The sequence below is a fragment of the Amblyomma mixtum genome, chromosome 4 (assembly GCF_055824585.1).
Source record: "Amblyomma mixtum isolate Tamu chromosome 4, ASM5582458v1, whole genome shotgun sequence".
Classification (NCBI taxonomy): domain Eukaryota; kingdom Metazoa; phylum Arthropoda; class Arachnida; order Ixodida; family Ixodidae; genus Amblyomma; species Amblyomma mixtum.
The window spans coordinates 37745771-37759164 of NC_143015.1; the positions used below are offsets into that span (position 1 = coordinate 37745771).

Genomic DNA, 13394 nt, shown 5'->3' on the forward strand with positions numbered 1-13394 from the left:
CATCGTAATGAAGGGTAAGACGATGGCGCTGAGCCGCCTGCGCAGTGAAGGAACTACTCGCAGACAAGTCACTCCGACGACTTTTTGCAATGTGTGAGTTGCTCGGGAAGCTCGCATCGAAAACACAGCAAGGGTGCCTTGCTGCAATGCCTGATGTGCATGTGCTTTGGCGCGCACCTCAGAGCGAGGGAAACACTTTAATTGAGAATATTCGTCGTGGTTGGGTCCTAGAGCGCACCGCTAGTTTTTGCTGCAGCCCAGGCTCTTTCTAATATACTCGTCTGGACGGCGATGCCGCAAAATGAGCAAGATAGCCTACTACTGCTGGAGTGTAGTTGTAGCCTGGAATTGTAATGGCGTAACCTAATCCTGCAATATAAGCTAGGTTTCTACCCAGATGAGTGGAAAGTTAAGACCCTTGAGTTAAGTATTGGAAATGATATCCGCCTTGTTGAGCATTGATCTATAATTTAGTGCGTTGTTTAATACAACAGCTTTACGGGCACTGCGGGAATACGAAACTAGGTCACAGCAACAGCAAATGCTCTGCTACATTGAGTCGCATACGCACCCTTTTTGCGAAAATTTCATTCGTTTCGGTACACAGTTGAGAGAAGGCACCGAAGGCATCGAATCGCGACGCTGAAATGGTATGCCGGCACGCGTTCCTTACGGCGCTCTATATAAAGGAAACATTGTGTCGACGGCGAATTTGTTTTACAGAGTTGGCGAGACTCCACCACCATTTCCCTCTCCGTCCCCGACCATCGCGCTACTGCACCTGTGGCCTGAACTCGTGGCATGCCGTTGTTAACTAGACAAGGCGGGACCACATTGAAGTGGCAGCGTAGAGGCCTTCTCTGCACTCTTAATCTGGTTCCACTTATGTTCCACATAAACTGAGTTGGCTCACCAGTTTCACTGGAACAAGGGGGATTTTATCTGGATCACACTTAATTATGTGGAACCATAAGAATTTTTCATTTATAGTTGTTTTTCTTTATGTGGAACAGGCCGTCCCGCAGCGAACCATGCAGGTTTAAGTGGAACTTGCTGGTTGTTGAACTTATTTTGATCCGCTTATTTCTCACACGTTCCACATAAGATCTCAGACCGCACGCTTGAGAATTTTCTGCATTGCAACCTTTGTCTACACCGCAGTGTAATGCACCACGAGGATACTGTTGTTATGGGTCAATGCGCTGCTATATTTGTATATACGCCCCCAGAATCGTTTTCACTTAGATTTGTGGATCGATTCGGCCTCGCCATACCATCAACAATAGCCACGGTTAGCTTCGTTGGGAGAGCAACTGTCCCGCAGATAATGGTGGTCCCGGGTTCGCTTCCTGTTCAGGACTGAATTTTTGAAGCGAAAGCTTTACTACGCCAGGTTTTCAAGAGAGCAGCGCCAGTGAGTTTATCCTTGAATTTCCCCTATTGGTTGGGAGAGGTCATGTGACCTACTGACGTCATCACAATCTGCCCACCATGGCAGATGGCAACAGCACCATCGGACTGTGAGGAACCTCCTTACCGTGGTAGGTGGAGATTAAATTGATTATTGGTTTGGCTTGGTTTGTTTTATGGGGTTAACATACTGAAGCGACTCAGGATATGAGAGACGCCGTAGTAAAGGGCTCCGGAAATTTCGACCACCTGGGGTTCTTTAACGTGCACTTATATCGCACAGTACACGAGCCTCTAGAATTTCTCCTCCAAGGAAATTCGACCGCCGCGGCCGGGATCGAACCCGCGTCTCTCGGGTCAGCAGCCGAGCACCATAACCACTAAGCCACCGCGGCGGGCTAAACTGATTATTGGCTGAGAGGCCACCTAACCTTTTAACTAACCAGCGACGCAGAGTCGGAGGCTTCTCCAACTTCGGCACTGGACGCGGAGATGGTTTCAACTGAGATGGAGCACCGGAACACTGACTTTGTGATCAGACTCAGCGAGTGTGACGACTCGGCTACGCGTGCATTTCATCGACGCTTTACCGACAATTCGTTCGGCAGTGTGCGTGGCGTTTGTGAACGTAGCCATGCAAAGGAAGCTTTAGCTTCTCACCATGGTTGGCCAAAGTTTAAACCGCAGCTAATTTTTCTTGAAGCATCGCACTTTTTGCCTATTTTTTATTATTGCTTTTGCCCCGTGCTTTCGCTGAGTGTTTTGAGGACGTCTGCCGCGCGAAATCATTCAACAAGGAGCGGGACAGTTGATGACCTTTTACCGTCTTTGAGCGTCACATTGTGCTCTAGCTTATAAACGCCTTTTATGCACCCACGGCCACAGCACATAAAAGGCCCCCTATACGCAATAAGCAGGGTGTCTTGCAACTTCTCGTAACATTTTAGTGTAGGATGTTAAAACATCCATTTCATGTTTGGACTCTAAAGTGAAAGAGTTCCATATCATTGCAGCAGAAAGCTTGAATATTGTACAAATCCGTTGCTTCACACATCCGTCAATGCGACCGTAGTTTTCTTTTTATTTCAAACGTATACCACGATACCCACACCTAAAGCGCAGCAGGGACCGGAAGAATGCAATGCATGACCATTACGCTCGAAGCGGCAGAAATATTAAAGAGCCACTGACGCTCTTTCCAAGATCGCGGCACTGAACCATGGTAGCGGCGTGCGCATTTAGATGCCCGCAAAATGCTAAAACAGCCCTGTGCTACGCAGTGTTAGTGCATGTTACTGAGCCCAGACGGCAGAAATCACTTCCGCGCCATCACAAAGTCGTCAACACCGCCCGCACACACAGCCCGTACGGAGCTCGGTAGTATGACGCAACTAACGTTCGTGTGCGTGCAACGGAACCCGCCATGACCCGCGCCGACGGCCCCGGACATGCAGGAGCCCGAAAAACATAACACCATAGTAAAGAAAAGTTGCTCCCTTAGGAGAGCACAGATTTTTTTCTCGGAGCCACTAACACGACCACAGCGCCACCGCTTCGTCAACTGAGGCGCCCGCAGCGCTGATACAGTATCTCTCTCGCGCGCCACTGGCGGCAAGCTCCGTTAATTTTTGCGTTCATTTTGTATTCCGCACTACGCCGCGATATTTGAGTACCTTTCGCCAAGAGAGGACGCCGTCTCCTTTGGATCGCTGAAAATTGCTAAAGGTAGGTGGTTTTTTCTTATTTACTGTAAGGTTAATTAGTGGCGCATGTGTGTTTTGTGCTCCTGCTAGGTTAGTCATTATGCCGCGCCTGTGGGTTAGAGCAGGAACCAACGGTTGGAAGATTGAAATGTGCACATGTTCGCTACGCACGCGGGCAATGGCGTTGTCAGTTTTGCGGATAGGGCTCGCTGTTCCGCCAGGATCCTCCTCTCGGTTACTAAAGATATTGCCAGAAATTCTTTGTCAGCTATGACCGCCGTACAATTAGGAATGCTGTTCAGTTGTACGGCGGTTATGTTTAAAGTAGCAGGAGCTGCTAATTCCACGGCCGGCGCCGTTCACGGCTGTTGCGTTCCGGGCGCTTTTTTACGTGTGTGGTCAGGTTTACGCGCGCTCGTCATGGACCTTGCGAATTCGGGTTCCGCAACGAAATGGACCATACGCTATAGTTTCCTGTGGTTGTGGATTGCAAGTTGCCGGTGCCGGGCGGATTTCAGTTCTGGATTTCGAATTACGTTAAGCTCGATCTGCGCCTATATCAAGCGTAGAAGGTGCCGATCGACAAGCCCTGAGGCATCGTTCTTATTCTGAAGTATGTATACTAGCTAATAGCGCCCGTTATATTTCCCTCGTTAAAAAGTTAGCGGCTTCAAAAAGGTGAGCGAAATGATCCTGTGCCTTTACGTCCAGGTAATGTAAGCGTGCGCACGTTTGGTTGTATGGTATCTTGTTTAGTGTTCATTCCTGTTGTAGCAAATACGGTGCGAATCGTAGATCTGTTTTGTAGACGACACGTAAATGTGATTTCTTTGTGTGCAATGGCATATTGAACCAGTTGTCAGGGCGATGAGTAAAATGTGATAAAGTATATGCTTGTTATTTGAAAAACTTTTGATATTGCAAGGGTAACTGCATGCAATATCACTATATTATATTATATTATATTACATTATATTATATTATATTACTATATTTTTGAAAAAGAGTAAAATTTTGAAAGCTCCTGTAAATATAATGTAAGCTTATGTTAGGTCTATTTTGTGAAAATAAAGATATCTTTTTAAATATGTTTTATTGTACGAAATGTAAGCACTAAATTGATGCACTCAGCCTTTTCATATTATGGTTTTCCCACAGTGCAAATTCATTAGCTCTGTAAGCTCGGCAAAGAAAACAAGAGAACTGCATGCAAAGAAAGTAGCTGCTGCATCTATTGTTCACAATGCTGATGTTTCTCAGCCAGCTGTTTTTCTAAATGATGCCCTGCTTGAATTGAAGGTAACAGTAGCCTTTCTTTGCTTATAATAAATAGTTTCTACCTCAGTAGTATACCTGATGATCAAAATGCACAGCTTCAAATGTTACGCTGGTATCACAAGACCTTGCAGTGACGTAAAAGGCATTGCAATGATATGCAATGTCCTTGAAACAATCATGGGATTTCAGTGCACACATTTTTCGGCTGCCATGTGATTTTGCTAACAATACTCATTGGAATGAATTTTGTAAAAGTTTTTCTGCACACTTAGGCACTACAGGATGCTGCGTTTGATGCTGGACACTTGAACCGGACAAGAATGAAGGCTCTTCTGCATGTAACATTTGCGGCTCATAAGGCTGAGACTCCACAACAGCTGCCTGCCTACTCATTGAATGCAGACGTGGTAAGAGTATGCTATTTTGCTTTTGGTTCTTGTCTAGAATTTTGAACAAGCTTCATAGCACAATGCAACCTGCAAAGCACTTCAGCACATCCCCTATGAGTAAATATAAACTGTTCTGTTGCTGGTAGTGATCACTTTTCTCAGTGCATGTCACTAGTTGCATATTCCTTCATCTGTAAAGAGCTATTGCAAGTTGCATTGGAAAGCAAGGATGTGGTTTCAATGTAACTTACCCTGGAGCACATAAATGAATCAGCATATATGCAGTGCATTACATAACTGTCATCTGTACAGGTAATGATCGGCAGTATCTGGATCATTTTAGTGGCCTTACCTTTACTTATTTAAAAATAGGAAAGGTAGAGCATAGATTCTGCATTTTGCAATTTGCCCTAGCATCTGCATTTGGTGTCTTGCTGTGTGAGGTTCCAGTAGACTCATGAAATTGTCAATATTTTTGATATCTTTGCAAATTATGGGCAGTTTCCTTACGAAGGTCGAATAATAGTTTCTGTAAAATATGTGCTTAAGTTGGTGTTTTTTTGCAGCTTACACTTGAAGCAGAAATTCTTTTTAAAGCAACAATGCAAGATATGGAAAGATAATAAGAGATGTCCAGCAGGCACTTCACAGGGCAGATTTTGTGGAGCTGGATGGGTATCTTCGACCAAAAAATTCTGAATTCTGTGTGATCACACAGGTAAGACAGCTTCCTTTTGTAATTACTGCTGATAGACTTAAGCAACAATGAAAATGCATAAAATATTTGGGGTCCCTGGGCAGCATAATAGGTATGTCTGTAATACTTGGCTGAAAATGTGCAAGAACCTGTGGTGCATGTTTATTTTATTGTTTAATATAAATGATGAATTTTTCTTGACAAAGAATGTATGGAGGCTAGCATTCAGTTCTTCCACTGCTATAAAAACTAGCCATTCAAATGAGTGTTCACTGGTATACATTCAAAAGAATGCAGAATAGAAATCATTATAGGCAGTGATTAATGTTTTTCATGCTTAGTTAAAATTGAGCTTAAGAAACTATAGACACTTAACATTTTGATTCGTGTTTTCTTGCTTGTGGTGATGTGTGAGGCATTATTATGCATGAATTACCACCCGGTGTTCTCCTACGACCAATAAATAATTTATAATTGCATTTCTTTTTCGTGCTGTCTCGGTTTCAACAGCCGAATTAGGACTCTGACGTCAGTGTGTGCTTGCAGGTCATGTGAGACGTGAAAAAACTGCAGTATGATCACTGCTTCCTCATTTGTTGTCATTGTGGTTCTTGAAGAAGGCTGACTTCAGCAGTGTAGTAAATCAAAACAAAGAAGCAGTGACTACATGGACGTTTTTCCATGCCTCACGTGACACAAAAGCACTTTTTGATGTTACAGCTATCGTTCAGCTGTTGAAGCCGAATTAGCATGACAAAAAAAGTTCAATTATAAATTATTTAGGGGCCTAGGCTAATATTACATGCTGATTCATATGTAGTAGTGTCTTTCGAATCCTCGTTGAGTAATTTAAATTAGCATTTATTGTTTTACATTTGAAATAAACTATCATGCAAATCATCGTATCAAGGCTGTCAATGAATTGTTGCGTATAGCCTGGACTGTTTTTGCATTAAAGGGGAGATGCAACACTGACAGGCCCGTACCAGGCCCATGTATCATTACTGACGACGGACTGATAATGATCGTCACCAGGAAGAACACCATTGCCTTGGCTCCCGGCTCATCTATGGAGAGGGCCCTTATTTTGTGCCTAGCTGTCTACTTCATTTTGTACCTTTCTTATCCGCATGCTTTTGGCTAAACTTTGGGACTAGTTCAGACATTGCTGCTGCAAAACGAAAAATTTGATAAAGGGCTGATATCCTTCAAACTGAAGAGTCTGCTTAAAGGCCTCAGACTTATTTAGACACAGCCATTTCTGTATAGTTCATGGTTTTGATAATAAAGGATTGAAGGTTTCGGATAAGCGTTAAGGTAAAGCTTAACACATCAAATATAGCATCTTAAGAGACAGCTGTCATATTTGAAAATAAAAGCCTCAATTTCCTCCGAGTAATTAAGTATTGTATTTTTTGTGGCAGTGAAATAAAGTTTTAATGTAATGGATGCTTGTGTTCATCAACCATGAACAACACTGCTGAAGTGCATGCATAATATCTGTTTATTATTGCCCATTTGTCTATGCAGGAGGCGATTCTAGGTTGCATAGTGATGAAAGAAGAGTTTTAATATCTCTCATCCCACAACCTCAAGCTTTAAACTTAGGGGTGCATCAGACTCTATTTGTATAGTTTGGCTGATGGACTAGGTGTCCAACCAACAGAAATCATGATTGTATACTGTGAATTTGATGCAAGAAGTGTGGTTTAAGGGTACAGGAATATGCATATAGTGTATCTGTTAAGAATTACTACAGAATGATTTCATTCATATCAGGTGTTTTGTGAACTTTATATTTCACCCTATAGTCCCTTGTGTGCAGTGCACTGCATATACAATACTATTGTGGAATAATTTTGTTCATATATAGACAAAATTATTTTACTATGGTTTGTACAAACAGTGCACTGTGTGCAAGGAACTCTAGAGTGAAATATGTGGTTCACAAGATACCTGGAACGGGGTTCCAGCTATCTATATGATGCAGCGTTCCTGCTAAATTCCTGGAACGCTGTTTCAGATATATAGGCGCAGCACTGTTCCGGCTAAAACCTCGGAAATTTGTTCCACATATTTTGGAGTATCTGGAGCATAGTTCCAGCTATATTGGTGGAACATTTTTGCAAAAATGTTCCAGCTACTAAGTGGATCCTTAGGTGGAACCAGACTAAGAGTGTGGTTCCGTGGTGAAACCTCAAACACGGCTGACCTCCAAAGTGTGGGAGTTCGAGATCCAAGCGCACCCGTTCAACTGGCAAGGTTCTCAAGTATGAGCTCGGTACAGCCCTACAGAATGTAGCCACGGATAGACGGGTGCCGCCAAAGCTGTGGTGCTATTTGCTCACCGGTGATTCGCTGCCGAAAGCTGCTGGAGTGGCGCACAGGATTAACAGCGCAGAGACAAGGGAGGCCGCCATGGCTGTGAACTCGTAGGCGCCCTTAACGGTTGACAGGCGGCTATTAAACTAGGCTGTTAAACAGACCAGGCTGTTAAACAGGCATTGGTCTTAGATGTGAGCATCCTGCACACGACGACCGGTAATGATGAATGAGTTTTTTGCTCTCGCACGGTAAACAAACAAATATATGAACCACGCTCAGAAGGCAGCTGCGCGGAAGTTCAGAAATTTAGCCTTACCATACGCACAGTAAAAATACACGTCGGGGGTGAATGACATTTTCACGACACGTGACGAGGAAGGGTGCACTGTCCCCTTTTAAAACCGAACTGTTTCTATTTGGTACACATCTGCTGCATATCCCAGTGGGAAAGCACAACAGGAAGTTTCTTTGTTGTCACACCAGATTTCATGGCGCCAAACAGCGGCACCCTACATGGCTGCGTGATATCGCTGTTGTTGTCAACGTGGGAGTAATAGGGCTCAAGAAAAAGCTCCGGAATATCATGGGCATCACCTGCGCAGTGTACGTGGACGGTATCACAATATCTACATCTATGCGATCGCTAGCAAAAAGAAAAAAGAAAATTTGCAGAGGGCAATACACCAAGTCGACCGGTACATGAGGCCGAGCAGCCTGGCGTGCTAGGCGAAAAAGTCGGAAGGCGTAAGAATCAAGAACGGCGCGTGAACGTACGGCTCTCCGATCGGACTGAAATTCGGAAACGAGCCGGTACAGGAGAAGACAAATCAAAGTCCTTGGCATGCGGTTGCAAAACACAGGACGGCGCAGGCAAACCATCGGCTCCCTGAAGAACACAATGGAGCAAGTCACCAGAACGGTGCAAAAAATCAGCAGCAGAAGGAAGGGCCTAGTGACGAGGGGGGTGACATCAGGCTCTCCTGCGACGAATTCAACAAGCAGGATAAGCTCAAGCTATTCGACACAATTCTACTCAAAGCCTACGAAACGACGCGCCAACTTGCGCAGTCAACAACGACGGAGAAGCTGATGGCCTTGGGAGTATCGAACACAATTAACGACCTGCGAGAAGCGGAGAGAGACGTACAAGCGGACATACTTGCGCAGACGAGAACAGGGAGGCACTTACTAGTGCAACTATAGGAATATCCAGGGGCACCCATAAGAGCAAGCACCAACTCAGAGACGAAGACAGGAGAAACATCCACGTAAGACCACTACTACATTGGCACATGGTTGCGAAACTTCACCGCAAGAGAAGACAAGCAAGGGTCCGGGCCCTCGACAGGAAATTTTGAGACAACCTCGGCGGGCTTACAAGGACGCAGCCAAGAACAGATATGAGCGCCCGTTGCAACGGACACAGGCCGGAAGGGGGCTAAAAGAGCAAGCGTAACGACAGCCATCCCAAGCATGGAAGCTGCTGAAGAAGCTGCCATCGCTCTAGCAATCGTCTAACGAAGCGCAGCAAGACAAGATTTTGTTATAGCTACAGACTCCCAAAAAGCTTGTCGGAACTACATGCGACACTGAATCGACACGGCAGTAACCCGCAAACTTAAAAAGGCACCAAGAAGCACAACCATCGGCAAAAACTAAATGGGTTCAGGGACACGAAGAAATCAGGAGCAATGAGGTAGCCGGCGAGTTAGTCCGAGAATAAATCAACACAGCAAGCTGTGCTCTCTGAGAGGTTCAGGGTTGGGATTGTTACAACCTACTGGTGGGCTTACTTGCTTGCGAGAATGGGATTAGTCTTGCAGGACATGCTGGAAATTGCTCCACCGTAGCGACATTTCAATACTAAAGAATGCGCACAAATCAGGAACATACCTGATATCTGAATGATTGACACAGCTCTAAACACGGTCATCTATAACAGTTTGTAGTGAACTCTTGCTTTCACCATTTGGAGTCTAAATCAGAGTCGTGGAGGAACTTAAAAGAAACCATGAAGGCTCCTCTCTACATGACTGTTTTCCGCACGGGGTAGTAAATGTCCTGAAGGGAACTCTGAAGGCCTCCTGTATTCTTGAGAGAAGTGAGCAGCACATACATTTCCGCGTTGTACACTGGGCAGCATATATGATAATGTTATGTATCGGCGCACACACCACATGTAGAACACAGCGCAGATGTCGCCAGACCAGTCTTATACATCTACGCAGGGATACGAGCACAGCCCGCCTAACTCTGATGTAGTAATATAGCCTGGAATTTTTTTTAGTCCCTTGTTCACACATTGCATGTTGGGTGAACTTTACAGGGTACTAAATGGCCGAGAACTATTTCCCTGAAAACGCCAGGGGCATCTTCAGGCAATTTTCTTGATGCATTACCTTACAGCTTTTTATGTGCGAGACTGCCCTCCACCTCGTTGCCTGAAACATATATGTGAGGGCACGCACTAGAATCGTATAGAGAAGCCTCAGCTCTGCGTATTATGCACCATTCGTAGCGAACTACGAGGCAAGACATCAGTAGGGACCCGCGGTCTAGTTTAAGAACGGCAATTTAGATTCCGTCAGGATAACAACAGGTTGAGCCGTACAAGAACCTATCTCCGTTAAGCTGCCTTGATTACAACGCTTTTGGCTTTTGTGGAGGGCATGGCTTCAGTAGAGCATATAGACCAGGCAGTATTAAAATAAAGACTATGAAAAGCAGCTGCGCTTATCCTCTGTCCTTATCCACAGAACCATCAGTGAAAATTACGAGCGAACGCGTTACCGTTAAAGAACATCTGCAGTTAGCGCGCATGTTGGGAGTAGACACTGTACAGTAGAGGCTCTCAAATGACCAGGGTGGTTTCAACCGCTTGCTTTGTCTTCAAGATAGAGTAAAAGATAGAGAGCTTCATCCGCTAAACATAAAAAGCATTATTATGCCCCTTACGCCCGCCCCCGGGGCACCTCTAGCTCCCGGCTTCAGGCACTAGGCCTCTGCAACACGGCGGCGGGGCTTATAGAAGCCCACATAATGGGCAAATATGGGCGCCTCTCACGCACGGCGACGGGCCGCCACATCCTTAGCCATGTTGGTATCCGCTGCGAATCCTTCTTTCCACCCAAAGCCTGCCTTCGCCTTCAATTCACCAATGCGTACACATTAGCCCCTTTCCCCGTAGCAAGCACCATGTCTTCCGTACTCGTCGACGGCAGAAAAGGGCGCAGACTCTGCAGAAGCGCTGTGACAGTGGCCAATGTAGATACCGCCGAGTAATGCCGCTGAAACGTCTTTGCGGTCGCAGTTACGGGCCATACCGGCCCGCCCACTTTCTCTGCCTCCGTCATGACTGCCTCCTGCGATATTGCGATCAGGCAGCCATCGTGCTAGCGATCAGCTCCTCCAAACAACTCCCCCCCCCCGCTCCTAATTATTATCAGGGACCCCAAAACCGCAATCAATAAAAATCTAAAGGACAGCTCTCTCAAAGCCCCCCCCCCCCCCCCCCCCCTTAAACCATCCTGAACATCTGGACCTCCGCTCACTCTTCCGGAAATTCTTAGGCAACCAGGCGGCCCACACACACGCCCGAGGTATTACTTTCCAGGCGGTACCGAATCTTTATACACGCCAGGGAGAGAGGTCAGCGAAGGACTGGCTGACCGCTTTTCAGGAAATCACACTGAATTAACGACTTGACCAAGACCTTCACTCACCAGCCGACAGGTCCCTATCAGGCACGCACAAAATCTGCTGGCGCCAGGTTGAAATGCATGCTTTCCCAAATTCCGTTCTTTTCTCCGATATCTACTCCACCCGTTATTTCCGAACTGCAGATTCTGCGCTGGGTACGCTACCCCATTCCACACCATGCGGGTCCGCCCTATCACCCCTTTCCGCTTAATCACTACCGAGGAGTATTGGTAGACCGCGCTGTACAGCTCGGAGCCGGTTCTACTCGTCCGATAAACTGACTGGGTCGCCTAGGCGCATAAGCTCTAGGCCATTGCTCTTGGCCATAAGCTCTTGGCATAAGCTCTTGGACCTGCTCCATTATGAGGGGTTCCAGTCGTCCCACTTGGCTAATAATGTTTATTGTGCGCCTGTTTCTTCTGCGGCTCTCTTTCCCTCTACCTTCTTTCACCACCACCAAGTGCCGTTCCCCCAAGGCGCAGTTGAGTAGTAGTAGTAGTAGTAAACATATATTATTCACAGTAATAAAGGTTCAAGGGTCTTGAGAGGCGATTGGAGTCCTTAGTTAAGAACCCCTGCGGCCGTCGCTGCCGCACAGACCTGACGAACCATTTGGCGTTGGTCTTGCAGGTCAGAGCTGGACAGAGAGACCAACCACTGGTCCCTTGTTCTATATGTTTTGAGGTGAGGGGGCTTATTTCCGATGCACCCGATGTCACATGCAAGTTGGTTGACCGGCGCACCATGGGCAGCTGGGGCAGTATCGTTCAGGGAATGATGTTGTACTTGTGTATTGTGGGGAAGGTGTTGTTCTGTAGTTGTACACTCCCTAGCTTCCTGCGCCGTCAGTTGTTTATGAGGTGGTGGTAGGAATCGGTGGATGAGGTGTTGGTGGTAGAGTATATTTTTGTAGACTGTGGAGATTGGTTGGATAAGCGAATGGTTGGGGGAGATCGGGTTAAGTTCCGGGGCGCGGTTTAGTCGTTCTCTATGTAGTTAGAGAGTTACAGCGCCCTTCCTTTCCTCAAAACCAATTTATAAGCAGTTTTCCGCCTTGTTCCTCTTTCTTGACCGGAGATGACAACAGCCTCATGGCAGTGAAACACCTCCATGGTGGTTCTTTGTGGGAGGAATCTACTTGTTTTCTTCTAGTGTAATCTTTTCGGGTATGGGCGTCCCTTCTAGGTAGAGGTTGAGTTTTAGGTCCTCGTTGGTTGGGACGGTCCGGTTTTGCTTGCCTCTCCAGACTCTCAGCAGTTCCGATTTCTCGGTCGAGCATGCGAGTCCTCTTTCTACGAGGTATTGTTCACACAAGAGGCCGCTTGCTGTAGCCTTTCTTCCTTCTCTCCGAGGCAGCCCGTGTTTGTCCATACTGTTATATCGTCAGCATACATTGCACGCCTGATGCCTTCGATGTTCTCTAGTTTTCGAGCTAGGCCTGTCATAGCTATGTTGAAGAGTAGGGGTGAGATAACTGACCCTTGGGGTCAGGAAAAACCATTAGGAAAACCGCAGGAAAAACCATTAGTGAGAATAAAGTTTTCCCTTCCCTTCTAGTGTAATATACTTCTCCTCATATCTATACAGCACCAAGACAGTCAAGTAAGAAACCGCTACAAAAATATTGAACACTGCCCCATTTTCTGCTTCCTCACTCTTAAGGACATCGATACTTTAGTTCACAAGGAAATGTACTGGCGGCCGCGTTTCAAAGTAGGCGAAACACAAAAACTCAGCCGTATGCTGTGCGATGTCAGTGCACTTTAAAGATCCCCAGGTGGTCGAAATTATTCAGCAGCCCTCCACTACGGCACGTCTTTTTCTCTTTCTTATTTTACTTCCACTTTCCTTTATTTCATCACGGCACGGTTGAGGCGTCCATCAAGAAAAGAG

At 46.0% G+C, this 13394-nt stretch overlaps 1 long non-coding RNA gene across 1 annotated transcript; it reads left to right on the top strand.

Annotated features, from left to right (window-relative positions):
* Positions 1-3067: 3067 nt before the first annotated feature.
* On the top strand, positions 3068-6924 carry LOC149346256 (uncharacterized). The gene is made up of 4 exons (XR_016292063.1): positions 3068-3135; positions 4664-4798; positions 5347-5498; positions 6436-6924. It is a non-coding gene; the product is annotated as an uncharacterized LOC149346256 (long non-coding RNA).
* Positions 6925-13394: the final 6470 nt, after the last annotated feature.